At 43.0% G+C, this 22,086-nt stretch overlaps 1 protein-coding gene across 10 annotated transcripts in view; it reads right to left on the bottom strand.

Annotated features, from left to right (window-relative positions):
* The window catches only part of LOC124792094 (kinase D-interacting substrate of 220 kDa), a 389,808-nt gene that overhangs the window by 103,964 nt on the left and 263,758 nt on the right, over window positions 1-22,086 (bottom strand). Inside the window, exon 1 of one of the 10 annotated variants that reach the window (XM_047257917.1) lies at window positions 17,407-17,428. The exons of the other annotated variants lie outside the window; for them this stretch is intronic. The gene's annotated coding sequence lies outside the window, so the exon portion shown is untranslated. Of the gene's footprint in view, window positions 1-17,406; window positions 17,429-22,086 lie in introns of those variants that run through there. 10 annotated transcript variants of the gene reach the window in all.

Genomic DNA, 22,086 nt, shown 5'->3' with positions numbered 1-22,086 from the left:
TGCTAATAAAAGTCGCTTTTTCCAATACAGATATTAGGAGAAGCCTACAAGTCGTAAGTACTTTCTTAAAACAATATTACAACACAAAAAACAATCATTCAATAAATAAATGAATAACGCTCAAGCTACCGAAAATATAGGACGGCTACGGAATATCCGCCGGCCGTGGTGGCCGAGCGGTTCTAGGCGCTACAGTCGCAGGTTCTAATCCTGCCTCGGGCATGGATGTGTGAGATGTCCTTAGGTTAGTTAGGTTTACGTAGTTCTAAGTTCTAGGGGACTGATGACCTCAGAAGTTAAGTCCCATAGTGCTAAGAGCCATTTGAACGAAATATCAGGTGTAAGTGCGAGGTACAAGCTGCGCGCCACAGACGTCACTCGCCAATAGTATGCCTTCCGATCTAGTTCCGTTGTAGGGCCATGCTTTCAGGAACTTGTTAGTTCTCAGTTAATCATTATTAACTGTGTCAATATTATCAGTTTATGGTATTTAATAAAGAAATACATCATAACGACATATCTTTTAAACGTTATCCCGAATAATACAGATTCTCACTTCATCTCTTAGAATCAAGGAAGCAGAACCGCACTTTACAGAGTTCTCGACGGCGCTGATGCTGCTTCTGCGAGGGACATAAACTTCTAGAGCTTCTCAGCAAAACAGGTAGAAAGAATCCTACACGGCGACTCACGAAGGTAGACCAAGGACGGATTGCTTAATCTCCGCAGAATTCGGATGGAAAAGCATACCAGGCATTCTGTACGCCTACGGACGCACAGGTTAAACTGAAGAGAATTCTGGAGGTTTAGTAATAGTTGGTGGTTCTTGCACCGTCGACGGCGTTGTCAGTTTTGACGTAGCACAAAATCGGATGGGTGAAGGTTGAATAAAGATATCGATTGTATCCTTACAAAAAATGGGGATTCGAATCGCCGGTCTTCTGAATGCGAGTCCAGTTTCAAACCACCGCGCTCGGTGGGGGCGAAGTCAAAAGGACACGTCATCATCTTTTAACAGGGAATAACATGCCGAAAGAAATACGGACACAGCTAGCATTCCGTTCTACATGCTCTTGTCCTGCGTTACAGTGACAAAGCTGACAGTGGTAACAAACCACATGAATCGCTCTATGAGGGCGAGGTTTTCTTGTATCGTAACAGCCTCGAAAAACAGAGTTTTCTAGTAGGGTTCGGCCACTATATGAACAACGATGTGAGATGAGAAAAGTGGAATGTGTAATGTCCCAAGCAATAATCCTGCAACGTAAAGCACCATAGTGGTCCCATTTCCATTCCAGGACTAGTCTTTCATACTGACGTTCGAGTCTGGTGAGAAAATAAGCTGTAGGCGCTCTTGTAATCGCCATATTTGTTTACTATAGGCATAGTGTTTAACACAATGAATAACATCAGTCCAGTAGCTAGTGAAAGACTTCGGGCGAATGTTATACGGATCGTGTAACAACGAAAGATTGATTTCTGTCACGTCTTTATCGGAAGGAACTAGAGCCTCGCCTATAATGAACTCGATCTTCAACCTTACTGCTCACAACGCTCGAACACACACAAGCCTATCTGAAAGAGGGAAGGAGGAAAAAAAGAAGAGTTTTACCCAAATGCAGAGGTGAATTCTTACAAAAACGTATTTCTTCGCAGATAAAGAGCCGTAAGACGATAACTGGGGGGCTGAATGAGCCACTTTTCCAGCGCCCCATTCTTTTATAAAAGGGTCAAGAGAACTAGCTAGACTGCAGTCAAGCAACCTTAACTCGGAATTGAAGTTTCCGCTTTTTTAACGACTGATTACAAGCGCAAACGCAATCGTTGCTTTCTTTACAACGAACTAATCTGAACACGTTGGTTGTACTGTCGGGGAAAAAATGCTTATTCCGACAGCGGGATAACTGTGTGTAATCCACGGCCCCTGTTGGGCTGAGCAAGGGAGTATAATAAAAGGAAGTTATGCTAGGGCGACATCTGGGTCTTTGCTGACCGAGCACTGTTCCGTTCGGAAAATACTGAGGGAAGAAAACGGCTTTGGCCTTCCTACAGCCATTTTTTTACACGTAGTTACTGTGCGAAAATACCTTTCGCAGGTACGGTATCTAGTATACCAGTGGTTTCATGGCAAAACAATGACATTTATTAATTTCTGACCTCTAGCGGCCATCTCCAGTTCTAGGTTTTCGAAAAACACATGTTTCGCGCCTTTCATAGCTTTGGGGTTTCGATGTAGTTATTGCTTCTTACGAGCTCCGCTGTCTGTAAGTTGTTTGTAATCACACCGTTCAGATGGCGTCTGTTTTTTGTTGATTGTAACTAGTATGTGTCTTTAAATCGAAGTTTTGTGTACCACATGTCATTGCTACGATTTATCAAGACTGTGCGAATCAAGACTATCGTGTGTGGTTTGTAACCACAGGCAAAAAGGGTCTAATCATCTATATCTACATCTACATCAGCCCTTTCCAGCCATGGAATCTGCGTGCGGCTGACCTTATCACTGGCATCCTGTATCAGCCACTGGATGATTTAACAAGTGACCAGAAGTCAGAACCTCCGACAGTGACTGCGAAAGTGAAATGGTGGTACCGCACGATTTAGCATTTTCTTCTCGTAACTAGTTGGTGGCAGCATAAAGCTAAGCGAAATTAACCGGAAATATATAATTATTCTAAAGGAGTTTAGACCTAGTGTCATTGCAGGGCTTGCGGGGGCATCGACGTGTTCGCCGCCAGCTTCAAATAATCGCACTATTCACCACAAGTCATTTGTGGAAACTACAGAAAATTTACAAAAGGATGTCTAGATGAGACCTGAAGTCCGATTCTCGTAATTTTGTTCGCATTGAACAAGTGCACTGCCTCGCTCGGTTCTGTTGCGAGGATGGCAAGACTTCCGCTGGCACAGTGACAAAAGAACATACGGCGGTTATTATGTCCTCCTAATTGTAATCTCCGCCGGTAAAACAAGAGTAAGCAATAATCGATGTGAGCACTTCTGCGGAACGGCAAGGGAACATCGCGACAGTGGGTAGGTATCGCCTGTTAAGTCAGCATTTGTGACTCCTCTATGCGAGCAAACAGCGACTTATTTTATTGTATGTACTGCTGCTTTTTTAGCTGCCTACAAGTAAAGTGAAGGACGTATCGCCTTGCGTATATCAGCGATCGCATCTAGCACTTCTCAATATTGACACAGTCGACCAAGTCCTACTTCACTGGACTTCGAACAAGCCACCGGTCGTGTCCCAGCTACAAGCCTCAAACGCGATAGGACATTACTTCCCTCCCGTCGGTCTGTTTATTGGTGTACTTTGAAAGTCACTGATCGTAGTCGCCCCAGTCCATACAGTTTACCGAGTCGTATTCCACTTCACACATCTGCTCACAAATAAGACGTGGATACGAATTTTATCAACAGACGTTACTCAATCATAAAAGCTGAGCGGTTTAGCGGTTTGATATGAGTTTATCCACTTCCCCAATGACTCATTAACGTCGGAAGTAAGGAATGAGTTATAACTAGACTTCATAGATCCACCAACGGCGTCATTAGTGGATAGTCGGAAGAAGATCTGAACTTTACTTTCCCGACTGTTATTCCACTATCTAAAGAACTGCATTTCTTCACTCTATGCTCTTTAATGATTAATTGTAATCCCCGAGAGACTGAATAGAACTGTGTGTTCAAAAATGGTTCTGAGCACTATGGGACTTAACATCTATGGTCATCAGTCCCCTAGAACTTAGAACTACTTAAACCTAACTAACCTAAGGACATCACACAACACCCAGGCATCACGAGGCAGAGAAAATCCCTGATCCCGCCGGGAATCGAACCCGGGAACCCGGGCGCGGGAAGCGAGAACGCTACCGCACGACCACGAGCTGGAGACAGAACTGTGTGTCTCGCGTTTTTGAACTTGCCCATCCACACTTCATGAAAGTTGTGCTGCTGATACATGTCTAAGCCTGCGTAATTTCCAGAAGATACGATGATGGTACATTTAGCGCTTAATGTCGGAGATAATTATGATGCACGATTTATGCAACGATGGACTGATTGTCTTTGGTTATACTGTTTGCTCGTTGGCAAGATATACAGACATTAACAAAATGGTTTTGTGTCAATAAAAGGGCGTAGTTTACGAATTCTAGTTGACGCTCCTGCGGGCTATCTGTGTCATTAGTTTTCTCGCAGATACTGAAGTTGTGAGCCAATCCATTGGTTCGCGCTAGGTGTACGAAAATCTCGTGCAACTAGCCGGGAAATCCATCATTATCATGACGGTCAACAGCAGCTTTCAACGAGCAAATATATCTTATAACGTAACATACATTACCGACTAATGAACGGAGAGAGCTACAACAGGTGAGGTAGTGGACAAGATTATGAAATGAGACACTACAAATAGGAGATGATGTTTGTCCTTTGTCCAACAAAATAAATATAACGATGGTAGAAGTAAAGAGGATATAAAACGTCAACTGCCAGATAGCAATCGAACCCAGGGACTTTCGATTTATAGTGCAAAGCTTATCCGAGCAGCCATCAAGTTTTTGAAAAAAATGTGATACTGACGCTAGCGTTTGTGAAAATTGCAACCCCTAAACAGAATGGCACGAATGAATCCAAAACTCGGAGATGATGTGTAGAATGTTGGTAACTGCAGAGAGATGGCGCTAACGCAGCAGCGCCATTTTATTTGTGACTGGGAACATCAGTATTACACTGAGTCTGTGAAAAGTCATCAAACAAAGTTGAGACGTGCAAGGAAATGCAATTTGCCTCGTGGATGTCAAACGATTTAGTAATATCAAGTGCCGGAGTACGAACGGGGAAGACATTCGGTCTCTAGGAAACGTGTTTATCAAACAATCACATTTCAGCTCGTAAATCTTTGTCACACTTTACTCCGCAATAGCTACGCGGACGCCTTCGCTGCCGTGTAATATTTCCGCGCGAGTCTTGCTTCATTCTGTCGTACTGTCTTAAAAGATACAGCGGTGACGAAATCTGTCATCCTACACTTTTGCACGACAGTGAGGTCAAATACCACTTGAGGTGGTTGGATAAAGCATGCGGTTTCGGCTGAGCGAGACGCGGTGAAAGGCAGGGAAGTACAGAGAGGCTGGCTTGCAGTGCAGGCGGCAGGCACGTGTGTGCTGCGGTGTTTACGTGGCACGTCCGCGCTGACGTCACCGCTAGAGCTAATTTCCGCAGCGGCGGAGCACACTGCGACTTGCCGCTCTGCCCAACCACGGATGGCGAAGTCAGCAAGCCCACGTCCTGCTGCGCCGTAACAAGCACCTGTATCTAAATTCCTGAATGACTGAGCTTTAAATTAATCTCCACCTTTGTACCACTTCTTTCATCGAAATATCTGTCGAGTGTAATTTTCAGAATGTCTTCAATACCTCGGTGAGACTAATTTCTCGTTTCTGGTATACTACTTTTAGGGAAAAAAAGAGTAGGCCAACTTTCACGAATTATGAGCTGCTTGAAACTTCCTGGTAAATGAACACCATGTGCTGGACCGGGATTCGAACCTGGAACCTTTGTCTTACGCGGACAAGAGCTCTACCGACTGAGCTATTACCGAGCGAGGTGGCGCAGTGGCTAGCACACTGAACTCGCATTCGGGAGGACGACAGTTCAATCCCGCGTCCGGCCATCCTGATTTAGGTTTTCCGTGATTTCCCTAAATCGCTTCAGGCAAATGCCGGGATGGTTCCTTTGAAAGGGCACGGCCGACTTCCTTCCTCTTCCTTCCCTAATTCGATGAGACCGATGACCTCGCTGTCTGGTGTCCTCCCCCAAAAACAACCAACGACTGAGCTATCCATGAGCAACGCATGAGCCGCCCTCACATTCCTAATACCGCCAGCAGTATCTGGCGCGGTTTCTAACAAACACAATTTCAAAAGGACCAGACACTATAACCTACCCACCACCTTCTTCGCAACGCAATTATGGTCAGTATAGAACTGTAGATTTCAGAACAGCCGTGGTTGTACAGCCGTTTAAAGCCTTGCGTCCCACGTCCACTTTTTGTAATTCCACGGCAACATTACCTAATTACGGCAATCGCCCCGAATCACGACTTCGACAAATTATTTTTGCTTTCATTCTGAAGTCGGATGGTCTCCCAGTATCCACAAATGTCCGGCACCAAACGGGTGCAAAGTCGAGAAAATCATCCTGTTTGAATGTTGGTGTACTGCGTTTCAGATACGGAATCGGAAACCAGATCGGAATTTATCAATATGAGTTTGTGTAGCTACCTAAAACCACATATAGGATGGCCACTGTACTACACTGACGCCCGGTAACATTTGCAATACCCCGTTAACATTCGCAGTACCAGGGGGGGGGGGGGGTGTTTTATGCCCACCTTTCGAAAATATTGTAATCTAGTAAGTTGCTTTATATTTTATAACTCTGAAAAATACATCCTGTTTTTAATGAATCGTGCTACCAGATTCCATAAATGTTTCAAATTTTTCAGTTAAGCGCTGACCCACAAATGTAGATGTCATTTTTCCCAATGAATGTCATTTTCAATATTTTCAGGTCCAGGACCTTACTTACACGTCAACATCTCTTTAGAAAGTATGTCGTGAGTAAACGTAAGCGACAGTTAATGAATTTTGCATTTTTTAGATTTTTTGTATTGGTCATTTAGTACCCCCTTCCATGTATTGGACGTTATTGAAAGTGCGGCGATGTTTCTAAAAGTGTGCCAAAAAACATTTTCATGTCCGAGACCCTACTTACACATCAGTACCTCTTTAAAAAGTATATTGCTAATACCTCTTTAAAAAGTATGTTGTTAATATAAGTCAATAACAATTAACGAATTTTGTTTTTCTTTTATTTTTTATTGTAAACGTACTCGACACCCCTTCCGTAGCGCGCGTCAATGAAAATGTGTTTGGACTGCTGCGGTTAATCACTCGCGTAGATTCCATCCGTGTCCGGAGCATCTTCCTGTCACACAAGTTACTGAGCTTGCGCACACGGACAGATCTCAATACTGACCCACTGTGAATTACAATCGCACTTCCCAAGCCGCCGTGCGGTATGTCGTGGAGGGTGAATAGTGTACCAATCTCAAACCCCAGCCCCCTCCCCCTCCTGTTACAATCACAGATTTTACATGTGAAGAAAGACTGTCTGTACCGCTCTGCATGGACCCGGATTTCTCTAATTTTAGCATCGCGGTCATTACACGAAATGTATGTTGGAGCAAAAACAGCAGAACTTTCTTTATCCGGGTCTCATTAATCGGAATCTCAAGCTCTAGTTTCTTAGTACACTAACTGCACAGTGTTCGATAATCCAAAAATACAAGCGTCAACAATCGATGAGGATCATCATTAATTTGAATCTGCCCAACCGAGTTAATACTGAGTAGTACACAAAACCCGGCTGTCACAAATGGTACCAAAGAGGAAGAAGATAGTAGTGTTCACGGACAAAAGGTTAGATATATTGCATAGGATGGATAAGGGATAATAGCTGAAAAATAGTGTTGATGAATTTTGCGTTTAAAGTCAACGGTGTAGAGGAAGAACACGAAGGAAGCTGATGACATGTTCAGGGTTTCCTGCAGGCACAGTTCTGCTGCTGTGGGGGTGACAGGTACGTTACAATGTGCGAGTGAATTGGCGCCGCAACTAGAAATGTACCCCAAAGTTGAAGTATGAGGAACAGTACGATTCTGGTGGACGAAACGTCGAGAATGCACACAGATTCACCGTGACGTACCGGCGATATATGGACCAATTGCAGAGTCGCGACAAGCCGAAGTAAAATGGCGCCGACAATCTGACCGAGGTCGCAAGGACGTGGGTGATCCTGTTCGGAATGTCCAGATCTTGAACCATGCGTTTTCCATTTGTTTGACAAGCTGAAAGAACGGGCGACGAGGAAAGAGATTTTCTCGTAACTATGCTGAAAAACAGTCTCAGTCATCTACGTCCTCTGAAGTGTAGTGTAGCATTCAATAAATGTTACATGGTCTCCCACAATAACGTGTACCCTACTTTTTGAATTCCTCTTGAACATCAATGTACAGAAGGCACTAGTGTTTTTTCTTCCTTCAATATCCGCCCAAAAACGTATAAGAAAATAATTTGTTTCTTTACGGTATTGTTTCGGATTATCCAGATATTCGCTAACACGAAGGCCTACGGTCTCACGAAGTCCGGGTAAACGAGTTCCACTGTACTATGTTTCTTCACTCATTTTACAATGTTCTCAAAGTTGTGCAAGTGTCTCTGCGATGCCTGCATTGTAACGTCTCCCACTACGATTTCTTGTTGATGTCCGTGACACTCTCGCGCTGACGTAACAAACCCGTGACGAATTGTGTAGCTTTTCTTTGAATCTTTTCCTTTACTTCCGTTCTCCAACTTGATGAGGGTCAGACCACGACGAACAATACTCGATAACTGGTCGTATGCGGGTTTCGTGCGTGAATTACACTTCCTCAGATTTCTTTCAACAAATCTCATTCTAGAATTTCCTTTCCCAACAACGATATTTATGCGGTAATTCCACACACGAAAGCTTTTCTCTCGAAGGTTTCTTTGAGCTGGATTGAATCTTAACGCTGAAGAATTCGCAACGCACCCACATACTGAGAAGATATATTTTAATACAATTTTGGCGGTAGGAACAAAATACCGTGGGTAGGCGAAATGGCATACGCAGCCTGCGAGCTAAGATGAACATTCCGGCCGGGATATTTTGTCTCGGTCTCCGCAGGGAGGAAGAGCGCAATCACGGGCGCCAGCCGAAGCCGAAGCGCGCGTATAAACACGGAGCAGCCGTCCCAAGGCAACGCATTTCGGCGAGCTCGCGTTCCAAACAGTTCTTATCTTTTTCACGAACATCCAGCCGGCCGGCGCGCCATACAAGACGCGCATAAAAGCTAGATATTAAACAGCGCGACATTAAAAACACGAGCCCCAAACACAATGGCTGTAAAAAGCTTTTATTTCTGAGCTGCAGATAAAAAAAAGAGGAGCAGGAAGGAGAGAGAAAGGGAGGAGCAAGAAGGCGGCTGGCGAGAGGCGAGATTAGAAAACCGGGAGGGGGGGGGGGGGGGGGGGGGGAATGCGAGATGGTGGCAGGCGTGGAGGCGGAGGTTGAAGTTGAGGTGGACGCAACCTCGCTGAGAACACACAGGTATACTTCACTGGCGGCAGCCGCTCCCCATCCGGCTGGGTACGTCTCTACACACGCATTCATTGCGGTAGCAGCAACACCGACTCAAAGGAAGGCCTCGGCGCTTGTTCGTGGCGTCACGTCAGCTAGGCACGGCGAACGCCAGGTCTGTTGCAGGCATACTCATAATGGTGGTGTCGCCCTCTCTGACACAGGAAAATGTGAAACTATTGGCGGTAGTTGACCAACACACAATGTTCTGAGAGATTTCTGCAATCAATTAATTGTGCAATTCATTACACTTCTTAACAAATAGTGTACTCCTGAACTTAAATTTCCATCTGTTTTAAGGATTGACATACAGAAACAACTTCATGGTCCAGCAGCAACAGAATTCGTGCTTCTTTACCTTATTTGTAAATCTGAGGAAGTTACGTTTGTACTGCGTTGCTTTTACAAGAAACTGTGAACATATTAGTGCTCTTGTTTAGGTATCTTGGTTGACTACGGGGTGAGGAGCACTGAATGTTAATGAAATATCTTGCGATTGTACACGTTGGGGGAGGGGGTAGGGGACAGAAGAAGAGGCAAAAGAGAGATACTTGTATTATCAAATAAAATTTTTTTTATCTTATAAAGTTTCTCCTCTCAGTTGCGAGAGGTGAATATTTATCTTTTCTAATGTGCATGTTTAAAAAAGTTTAAGCTCAGCAGTATTTTCGATGTATGAAGCTATTTTGTTTCCTGTTTAGAATTCCTTTCGTTGAAAACGACTGTAATCTAATGACTGCCAACAGTTGGACATTTACACATTTCCAGTGACGATGTCAAACGAAAATAAATAAATAAAAGAAACGAGTTAATTGTAAGGGGGTTGGGATAAGTTTCGATAACAAAATGGATCAAGTAAATATAGTTACTTGAATGTAAAATTTCCGAAGCTTGCAATGGGGCAAAGCATCTTCTCATATTAATCTACGTTTGTGTCGACAGGATTCAGTAATACAGAACTATGATCTTCATTTGCAGCTTTCATCTAAATAAAACTGCAGAATCCAAAACAATAACAAACATTTTGTCCAGAAATAAGGGATTTATAGTGATGAGCACGCCCAGGCGTTTCTGCCTGCAACAGACCTGGCGTTCGCCGTGCCTAGCTGACGTGACGTCACGAACAAGTGCCGAGGCCTTCCTTTGAGTCGGTGTTGGTAGCAGCCGGGATAGAATTAGATTAGTCAAAGGTTCAGATAAGAAGAGGTAACAACGCTCTTCTGTGCCCTGAAGAGAAAAAAAATTAGAGCAGACAGTGTTGAAAATGTGGACCCACATGGGGACACTAAATGTAAAAAGTTCCAGTCTTACCTATAAATTAAGATATCTTTTATACCTAAATAGATCTAAATGGCTACACAAAACCATTTTTCATTCACAATACGTAAACATAGGTGTCTCCTCAAAGAATGGCGTTGGGTCCTACACTGTTCGTAAATTACAAGGGGCGTAATGCAACATATTTTTTTTTCGCAAAGCAGGTTGGTTTAATTCATAATTCCAATATACCATCTCACTCTCCTATTTTTCCAACATAATCTCCTTCAACGCGACGGCTTCACTCTGCTCTACTGGGTGTCTGTATGCCCGCATGACAACTCTACTGTTCGACTTTCGACTTCGGAGCCGACGTCTGGCTGCATCGTGAACTCCCCATCATCCACGTACTGCATCCTTCACTGAAGCAAACAGATGGAAGTCGGATATTGCGAGGTCCGGGCTGCTTGGTGGACGAGGAAACAGTCCAATGAACGTTGGTGAGCTCTTCTCGGGCGCGGATTTGGGTAAGGCCTTGCATTGTCATCGAAAAGGAGAAATTTGTTTGAAGTTTTGTGGCGACGAACACAATGCAGGAGTCACAGCTGTGTGCAATCGGCCGTCACGCGGCAGATCGGACAGTGTGCACGACATTGCTGTGATTGTGACAGACGCCTCGCCCAACAACTCGCCGAGCTTTTGTTGGCTGCAGGATATCCGCACACTTTCTGCAAGCGCCTACTAATATCTGAAATGCTCCGCTTTGTCACCAAAAGAAACTCAATGACAGTTCTCTGCTTGCAACGCACCTCCGTCACGCCCCACGTTCTGAAGGCTACGAACAGCGCGCCACCTACCGGAACTTTTTTTTTGAAGTAGCTGAAGTGAGGATATCCCATGTCACACAATAAATGCCGCATTTTTTCAACCCAAATTGATGGAGAAAAAGTGTGCTGCATTACTTATCAAACGCCCCTCGTAAATTGATGATCACGATCACTTGAGTTTTGAGCTCAGCAGCGTTAAGTGTTTAATAACGGATTGAGTGACCTGGGTTTCACCTGATTATGCAAATACAAGTCACCTTTTTGTCCGAGCTCGCTTTAGCACATTTGTGCTGTCATCAATGGGTCATATTTTGTTCATATATGGAAAATACATGTTTTGTCGAATAATTACTGAGCGAAAAATTAGGCTTAAACCGCTTTACAATTATACAGTCGTAAGGTCGTCTCCAGACAGTTTTTGTAGGTCATTTTTTTCTGTAAATGTTTGTGCAGGGTAGTCAGAAAAAATCTCAAAAGCCTGAAGAGTGTTGCAGGGGAGGTTGTGCTGAGAAATAATTGGTACAAAAGAATCTATACGTTGTGAGTTAGTAAGCACTGAACTCAGACAATCAGGTCGTCGCCCGCGCAAATTGAAGCACTTGCATGTGTTGGTTCAAATGGCTCTAAGCACTATGGAACTTAACATCTGAGGTCATCAGTCCCCTAGAACTTAGAACTACTTAAACCTAACTAACCTAAGGACATCACACACATCCATGCCCGAGGCAGGATTCGAACCTGCGACCGTAACAGCAGAGCGGTTCCGGACTGAAGCGCGTAGAACCGCTCGGCCACAGCTGCCGGCTTGCATGTGTTAAAACACAGTAATGCACAGCCACCTGTGGGTCCGCGAGTTACCACTCGTTCAAATACTCATTACCAGTTAAAATGAGTCTTTTTCGGAAGCGATAACATTAACCCAGATAAGGGAAAGCTACGTCTGTTCGGTTTGAGGAAACCAAACAAAGAAGATGTTTCGCGACACCGACTCTTGGTAGGTTGCTTGAATTTGTGCGCGCAACGACGTGATTGGCCAACTTCAATGCTAATTAAGTCGGAATCGGTGCAGGGTATCGAATTTCTTTCTTAATAATTATTTTTCAGCCAGCCTACCATGCGGCAACCTTACAAGCTTCTCAAGCTGTTTCTGACCATCCTGTATAGGTCATTATAGAAAGACATGCGATTCTAGAAAAAGAGGAATTTGTTAATGTCAAATATCAATTTGATTGTTACGAAGTTTTTCCTGAAAGTGTTTGTCTGGTGTGTAGCCTTGCACGAATGTGAAACATTGGACGATAACAAGTTCAGAAAAGAAGAAAACAGAAGTTTCTGAAATCTGGTGCTTGTGCATTAGATACGTAGAATAGATGAATAGGTATTAACTCGAACTGGGCAGAAAAAAATTAAGACACAAGTTTACCAAAGGAAGGGACAGGACACATCCTCAGGCGTCAAGCAATCATCAGTTAGGTAATGGAAGAAACTGGCGCAGTTGGATGGGGAGGGCGGGGGGGAGTGGAGAGGGTACCGTAGAAGGAGACTAGGAGATGATTACCACAAGCAGATTCAAACTCATGTAGGTTGCAGTAGTTATTAAGAGATGAAGAGACTTGCATAAGAGGGACTAACGTCGAGAACTGCATTAAACCAGTGTTAAGAGTGATTTCGTTGGAAGGCAATGAGAAACACTTGCAGGTATTGGAAGACAATGAGAAAAATTTGCAAGTAATCAAAAAATATCGTCTGGAAATATTTTCACGCAACGTAATTACTGTTAAAAATAAGTGAACTCGCCAAGTAACTTCTAAAAACACATTGGTTACAGATCAAGCTATGTGACCATTTAGAGAAGTTTTTACCATACCTAACCTTCTGTGGACTGAAGTAATGATTATAATAGATATAAAATGTTTTAGGTCTCATTTTTGCCAGTAATTATTCCATAAGATATGCTGTATTTTCCAGATATCAATAACGCTTTACCCACTGACGACGGCACAAATAAGCTAAAACATGTTTGATCAAAATGAAGATTTGTTGTTTACATACTAAGCCGGGCCCAATTCCCATAATTTATACTAATGAAGAAAGCTGGCATGATTTAGCGAACAGAGTCAAGTTTTCCAAAATTATCCCGAGTTGCAGACCGTATCATGTTGTAAAAAAACTGCACCAATTATTCGGTAACTATTGCAAGTGTATTTCTTAAGGATACATAATACTGATACCTTCAGTAGGTAATATTGACAACCTGAGTGTATAAACTGATGTCTTGGATATGTAAAACTGGTAACCTGATAAAAGCCACGTGCAACAGTGGCCGACGTCCTAAAATAAAGATATACTAAAAGCTATTTATGATACTGACAAATGCTGCCGGCGCCTGCCGAACCGTGAGCATTATATCAAAACCTACAAACAATAACAAGAGTGCGGAGCGCAATAATAAAATCAGCGGTTTATGTCAGTGACGCCGAAAAGAAACAGCCCGTGACATACTATATAAATTACAAAATTCTAAAGGCCAAGTAGAGCATGCCTCCATAAAGAAATTAAGTACCTGTCGGACCGATCAGAATATCAAGGCTGAAACAAAAAAAAGGTCGCAGTGAGTCAGATGAGACATCCACCACATTGCGATACCTCCCATCACACAAAATTAGCTGGTGGACAAGATTTCGACCAATGTTTCAAGGGCAGTGAATCGGGGCAACGCGGAAGTAGTTCGCAAAGTTCGTTTTCGAAATGGTGTCAACAGCGACAGAATTAAAAAGTGGTCCGATAAAGGTCTATGCCAACGATTCAAACACGTAGCTCTGTTCAGCATACTCTGACAGTGTGTGTGGAGCTTTTTTTCATCGTTTTACGGAGGTTTGGGCAACGGAGACAATACACTGCGAGAACGATATCAGTTTGCAGCTTCTCTGGCATGCGGAATCTTTCCATTAATACCCGTGTACGTACGACAAGAATGGCTTATGCAGTACGTAAGCTAGAAAAGAAACTTCGACCAGATACTTCTTGAGAGTCTTACAGTGTAAGTAACTAAATATTGATGTGGAAAAGAATGAATTCACTGAAAATAGCCGGCCGGAGTGGCCGAGTGGTTCTAGGCGCTACGGTCGCAGGTTCGAATCCTGTCTCGGGCATGGATGTGTGTGATGTCCTTAGGTTAGTTAGGTTTAAGTAATTCTAAGTTACTTTGCAAATTATCCGCCGCCTGGTGTGCGCATTAAATGTTATCAGGTTTGTGGAGGCAGCATTTGTTCATTGTTTATTATGCATCCATCATTTTAAACGAAAAGTAATAACAACATAGTTCTTTTTCTTCTTCATTTTACTCACATGTAAATTTGCTTAAAATGTAGTTTGCTTGTGCCAGCGCATAATTAATTGACTATTCCCACCTGATGAAGATCCCTTTGCAGTTTACTGTAGTGACTTTAAGAATCTGCTACTGCGACGCGACATACATCAAATCAAACACTGGCAGTGTATCGCACAGAACACGCTGAAACAGGAGCGCAAATCAGCACTTTCACTATCTCTGACAGCAGACGACAAGCTCCGCATAATATGCCTTTATCAGATAGCTGTGTTTGGCAACTGCATCCTTGTGGGCGAAAGATAAGTACATGAATCAGCAGTGAGAAGGAAAGCGCCACGTTTTGTTCTGTAAACCCGTAACGTGTTTGACAGGGAGATACAATTTAAACCAGATATTCCAAATAAATTATAACGTACTAAGAGTATCACATTTAAAACATTCTTCGAAAGGTAACGGTATATCTAAGTTGAACTGGACTGTATTCGGTAACGTGGGAGGGAGGGAGAGGGGGGGGGGGGGGAGAGAGAGGCAGAGAGAGAGAGAGAGAGAGAGAGAGAGAGAGAGAGAGAGAGAGGGGGGGGGTCATGCACTATACATTCTTCTTGGTTTACCCTTATTCAAACGAGACTCGTGTGAACAATTAGCTGAAAAAGCTCGAGGCGCATTGTACAATAATGCTAGTCGTTGTGCTCTCAAGAAACTAGCTTCTTTTACTACTTAAGACGTAAACTCGAGTAAATTAAAGGTTGTATTCAGTCTATTAGTGTTTTGCAAGTCTGGAGAATAAAAAGATTTCAGTAAACACTGAACTACAATTGTTCCTCGGGTCACCCTGAGGTGGTAAGCACAGTTGATAGCTGTTAAAACAGTACAGTCCAGCGTTGTACAGATCCGTACAAGGCTGGACTTTTAACGGGTCTCTAAAGAACATACGACTAATAACAGAAGTTGCAGACGTACACTTTATTTCACGAGACGCTGTGAAGAAAATGTAAACCATTTTAAACAAAACATCGCGTTATTTGACGATTTCATCATCAGTTTTCATTAAATCAGCGAATTTTTGTCTGTTACGAAAAGACAACCGAAGTATGAGTCGTAATGGCACAATAGTAAGTCGTCGGCTCGTCTATGTCCAATAGAGGAAGGTATATGACAGTTCTTTTTTCCGAAGTAACAATTATGGCTGCAGTTTGCAACCGACGCAGGAGATAACTTAAAAAGTTCTTAAGGCATCTATTCTACAGCATTTTATATCCACATGTAGTGAGTGTTAGAACGACCCAGATAAAGGAATGGCTGACAGCTTAATGATTTCCTCTAAGGTGGGTAAGTGAATATGATGCAGATCCTGCGTGATCTCACGTGTGAAAGCTTCGCAAAGAACCGAGATGCTCATCGAAAAAAAACGACGGAGCCTGCATTTAAGACACAATAGTAAACGACTCTGCCACTTCCAAAGTTGCGTTTCATCGAATGTTCATAGTGTCAAAACAAGGAAAATTTTGTTGGATATTAAAACAATTTTATCCCCTTCCATTCCCATACAATACAAAGAGAAAACGAAATATAACTGTATAAAAGTATTCAGTGCCATGACCTCAAAATTACTCTAGTGAAGACTAATGGATATTCAGATGTGAAAGGCACATTAGCTGCTGCGGCAACAGCAGTTGTTAAACGAGACCTAGTTATTTCAACCACAACGAAAGTTTCGAATGGTTCAAATGGCTCTGAGCACTATGGGACTTAACATCTGAGGTCATCAGTCCCCTAGAACTTAGAACTAATGGACGTAAGGACATTACACACATCCATGCCCGAGACAGGATTCGAACCTGCGACCGTAGCGGTCGCGCGGTTTCGGGCTGAACCGCCTAGAACCACTCGGCCACAGAGGCCGGCAAAGTTTAGAATGTTTTGACGAAAATGGAAGAGATACTGCTTAGCCGATGTGGGTGTACCGCGTGCATATAAAAAATGATAAAGACACACCACCCTTGCTTAATCCATTCCCCGCTAGAAGATAAAGAAACGCTGTATTTACGAGTGTTCGATTTCGTCGCCGTGTTTCGTTTTATCTGCAGGAGGAGAAGGGACAAAAACATGCAATACTGAAGCTCTTTTCTCTAGAAAATCTTAACACGGCAAATTTCACGGCCAAGCTACTTAAACTACTGAAATTCCACAAGTTGTTGGCCTTCAGTGCGCTACGTTTCTGATAAGGAAATTCACAGAGCATTTACCTCAAGGTTATTTGTCTCCGAACAACACAACATTTGCATAAGAGCGAATTAGTAATAGTTGAAAATTGTCAATTCTGGCTTGGCAGAGAACATTTTTACTACAGTTATTTCCCCCCAAAAAATATGTTTTCTTCCGGAGACGCTCACAACTACCGTTTCTATCCGCAGAAAGGCACGCCCTGCAGGAAGTTTCTCAACGCGCGTCAAACACTAATTAGATTCAGCGCAGTTAATGTTTCAATTTCGAGCTTTAATGGCGAATGTCGGACTACGAAAGTCCAAAGTTAATTAATTTATAAGGAAATTACTTGCGCCGGGATGTGAATCTTAGTGGCTAATTTAAATGCATAAGACTTTCGCTCTCTCCACGGATAGCGGAGCAAAGCGTTAAAACGCCCGCGCGGGAACAAGTGCGGTGACCCCCAGCCCTGCGACACCGGCGACCTGGCGAGAAGCGCCGCGTCATCCGCGCTATATGCACGCAAAGCTGCAGCTCCAGCCTTCGTTGTGGACTTACTGTTAAGTCGACGCTTCTTCACACCGTTCTTGGGTGCAAGGAGTTGAAACAGGGTGCGGTGACGGACTACACGCATGCGAGGCGCCAGACGAACAAAGTCGGTCGCTGCCGTCATCGTTTGTATCCTCTTTCCGTAGATAAGTAAAGCGACGCTGCAGCCATCTGGCGTCGTCATCCTGAGCTACGCCTTGACAGCAGACGCGCGTTCTCGCAACGCGCTATCCGCGCCCGGTTTGTTTAAAAGCTTCTCACTTTGACGCGTTTCAAGAACATGTCCAAGAAGTTGAAAAAGCAAGAAACACGCAAACTGGTTACGAGAATCCTCGAGCATAAAAAACTGTTTGAATCGTTATTGTAAATCCAAAACTAAGCTAGTGTCATGCTGGCGTTTTAAAGTTAAAATATTTGGAAAAGTGTTTTTAACGTCATTTATTACCTCTCTTTCACTCTCTTGGAAACAATTCGTTCATTACTTTTATCCTTAAGCTATCGCGAAAACTTGATCGGGATTTCTGCATCTTCATGCGGCTACAGAGAAAAACAATTTGGTTCTTTCTGCTTCTAAAGATTAACACTAGCGTCTGGAGTTCATAAATCTACCATGCGAGTACGGAGGTTTTCCCACACTATTGAATTAATGTACATTTTCGTTTGTTTCCTGTACACGAATAACGGGTTTATAATATCGCTTCGAAACATTTATTTCGTTCTGCCTCGTTATCGAAGTTTCTGTCTTTGTAGTGGAATGGACGTCGTTGTGATTCGGTTTTATTTAATCCACACGGAGCGTTTCATTATAAGAATTACGGCAATTTTGAACTCAACATATGTTTCAACCACGGCTTCACATCAATAGTCCCAGTTTTCTACGTAATGGATTAACTAACGCCTTCGCTGTCATGTATGATCAAGGTCTCAACATTCGAACCTTCCTTTTTCTTCTTGGAAATGCGGCTAGCCAAATGTTGCATGTCACACAGTTTGTTCGTATCATACTCGCGTGGTAACAGCGGAAGCATACGCGCTAGAAAAACACGAACCGTAATTTACAAGTTACAAACTGTCCAACTTGTTCAAATTTTACTGACAGATGACATTCAAAACTCGGCAAAAGTGTTTTTGAATTAAATCTGTAATTTATATGCGTGCGCTAAAGTATGACAAATATGTAGCATTATCGAATATCGTGAGGATAATATTGCACAAAAACGAGCTCAATCGATGACTAAATTTTGTGTACGTTCGTAATGTAAAAGACGCGTATAAACTGCTCAGCAAAAGTTTTGCACTACGTGAGCATCTGCGACCGTCGGTATAGATTCAAGAGCAGCATGGAAGGAAAGTGTAAGGATTACAAAAAGACAGAAGAAACAAACTTTTACTGTGAAATAAAAACAAAACAATAACCGATAAAAGCACACTTCAGTACCATGTTGCCTCCCTCCGTGCATTTTAGCGTGCTTCAATCCTCCTGGGCATGCTGTCCACAAAGTGGTCGAAGGAAGAAAGGAAGATCAGAGTTTAACGAGCTGTCGACACCGAGACGGAGTACAGGCTCCGATTGTTTCAACATGGGGAAGGAAATCACCCGTAATATTTAAAACAAACCATCCCGGAATTTTCCCGAAGCGACTTAGGAAAATAACGGAAAACGCAAATCAAGGATGGTCGCCCTCAAATTATACTCAATAGCGATGACAGGCGTCCCACATCCGTTCATGTTTCGACCCGAAACATTGTATATTGCGTATTAAACCGGGGACCTAGAAACGACGGAGAGGCTTCGTCTCGCCATAGCCCTCAGTGGTTCACACCACTACAACAGGGCACAGCAGTCCACCCACTCCACTGCTGCCCCACATCAAACCCAGATTTATTGAGCGGGTCGGCCCCCAGGGGACCCCCGGGAACGTCTCATACCAGACGAGTGTAGCCCCAAACGTTTGCGTGGTAGAATAATTATCATATACGCGCACGTGGAGACAGTGTTTGCGTAGCAATCGCAGACACAGTGTAACTGAGGCGGAATTGGGGGAACCAGCCCGCATTCGACGAGGTAGATGGAAAACCGCCTTATCAAGACATATAATAATTACAGTTGAGCATTCTGAACATCACGAAGCCTGGTACTTCAATACACCATGTTGTCATATGTTAGCTCTTTTGATAGGTGACTATATGGTGTACTCATTGACTTTTTATAAGACCTATTGATGATCAGAATGCTTAGCTGGAATTGCTATACGTCTTCACGAAGCTGTTGGCTAATTAATGACATCTGAAGATAACAATGAAGTGCTGAAACGGGTAATGTGAACACGTTAAGTTTTAAGCACTCTTCAACGTTATAAATTTTAACATAAATATTTAAAAGGTCGCGTACTTCCGTTTTTGATAATATGTCAAATTTTTAAAACGAGCAGCATTGCCCCGATCATGATTGGACACACAGAGCAGTCCCTGAACAACACGGAAATACAGCTTTGTATATATCACAGGTTTCAAATTTATTAAGTGATTTTATAGTGTTTTCAACGCTGATGTCGGGAAAAATAGTGAAAAAATTCCATCACGTACAGTTATTTCACGAACTGCTTGTCTAGTTTTAGCTTTTCTCGATATTTCAGCACTCTAGTGAACTTGAATTTTGGTTTTTAGGATCTCCATAAACTGTTATTTAACCGTATTTATTCTAGATATACGTAAAATAGAGAGTAATTAGGAGAAACCAGCAGTATTTTCATGTCAGTGCCTGTCTGTCGCGCTGCCCCTTCCCCCGCCATCACCAAGCAGTCAGCTTCTGCTGTTGTCCTCCAGTTCACAGTGCCTCTCCACTCTGTGCTGTTCACGTGTTGTTGTTAGTAGTGCTTGAAAGTCGTGACTGTTTTCTTGTGTTGTGAAGTTGTTTTTATAGACAATGGACAGTGGCTACCAGAGGATGCCTAAATTCAAAAATGGTTCAAATGACTCTGAGCACTATGGGACTTAACATCTATGGTCATCAGTCCCCTAGAACTTAGAACTACTTAAACCTAACTAACCTAAGGACAGCACACAACACCCAGCCATCACGAGGCAGAGAAAATCCCTGACCCCGCCGGGAATCGAACCCGGGAACCCGGGCGTGGGAAGCGAGAACGCTACCGCACGACCACGAGATGCGGGCTGCCTAAATTCGCCAGACTGCTTCTGCTACATTTGTGGTAACTATACCGTTAAAAAGCAGCAAAGAAACATTTCCGATTTTATTGAAAAAGTATATTTCGCCCATTTTGGTATAAACTTAGGCGATCAAGATAAGTCTTGGGCCCCACACAAAGTTTGTTCAGTGTGTGTTGAAGAACTGAGGCAATGGTCTCAACGTAAACAGCAGTCCTTACGTATTGGAATGCCAATGGTTTTGAGGGAGCCCAAACATCATAGTGACGACTGCTATTTTTGTTCTTGCAACGTACGAGGTCTCAATTTGAAAAACAAAAAGGATATTTCTTACCCTGACATTCAATCAGCCATTCGCCCTGTTCCTCATGGACCTGAAGTACCAATACCATCTCATCCAGATTCTTTGGATGATATAGATGATCATGAGCAATTGGCTGAGCAAGGTGATAGTGAAGAAGACAGAGATTGCTACGATCCTGGCACAACCGATCCCATTCCATTCTCACAATCTGAACTGAACGATTTAGTTAGAGACCTAGGCCTTTCTAAAGAATCGGCAGAGGTTTTAGGATCTAGATTGAAAGATAAACATATGTTGACTCCGTGTCATCCTTTTCTTGGTATCTATCGAGGGAAAAGGAGTCTTTATCTTTCTTCTCTCAAGAAGGTGACCCGGTGTTTTGCAGTGATGTTCCTGGACTTACGACACGTTTCAAAATAGAATATGCTCCTGATGAGGGGGGACTTTTTACTGATTGTTCAAAAAGAACTCTTAAAGCAGTATATCTACACAATGGCAATAAGTATGCTTCTATACCAGTCGGACAATCGGTTCACTTAAAAGAATGTTAAGAAAACCTTTAACTGGTTTTAAGCAAACTCTGCTATTCAGACCACAAATAGACACTATGTGGCGATCTAAAAGTGATTTCAATGCTGCTTGGTCAATAAAGTGGCTATACAAAGTTCCCTTGCTTTCTCTGTGAATAGGGCAGTAGAGACATAAAGCAACACTACATATAAAAAGCTTGGCCCTTGAGAAAAACTTCACAGGTAGGGGTTAAAAATGTTAAGAAGAAAAGCTTTGTGGATCCCAAAAAGGTGTTCCTTCCACCACTTCACATTAAGTTGGGGCTGATGAAACAATTTGTCAAGGCATTGGCAAAAGAAGGGGAGTGTTTCTGATATCTTTGTGGACAGTTTCCTGGTTTATCCGAGGCAAAGCTAAAGGAAGGAATCTTTGTCGGACCAGACATTAAAAAACTAATGACAGATTCCAACATTGTGGACAAAATGGAAAGAAAAAAAGGCTGCATGGACATCTTTTAAATTAGTTGTTACCGGTTTCCTAGGATACAAAAGAGATCCAAACTACAAGAAAATCGTCGCAGACATGCTCGACAACTTCTAGAAGCTGGGCCGTAACATGAGCATTAAAGTTCATTTTCTCCACTCACATCTTGACTACTTCCCTGCAAACCTTGGTGATGTAAATGAAGAAAGATTCCACCAAGACAT

Source organism: Schistocerca piceifrons, chromosome 1 (genome assembly GCF_021461385.2).
Source record: "Schistocerca piceifrons isolate TAMUIC-IGC-003096 chromosome 1, iqSchPice1.1, whole genome shotgun sequence".
NCBI lineage: Eukaryota > Metazoa > Arthropoda > Insecta > Orthoptera > Acrididae > Schistocerca > Schistocerca piceifrons.
This window is presented reverse-complemented; position numbering and strand designations above follow the sequence as displayed.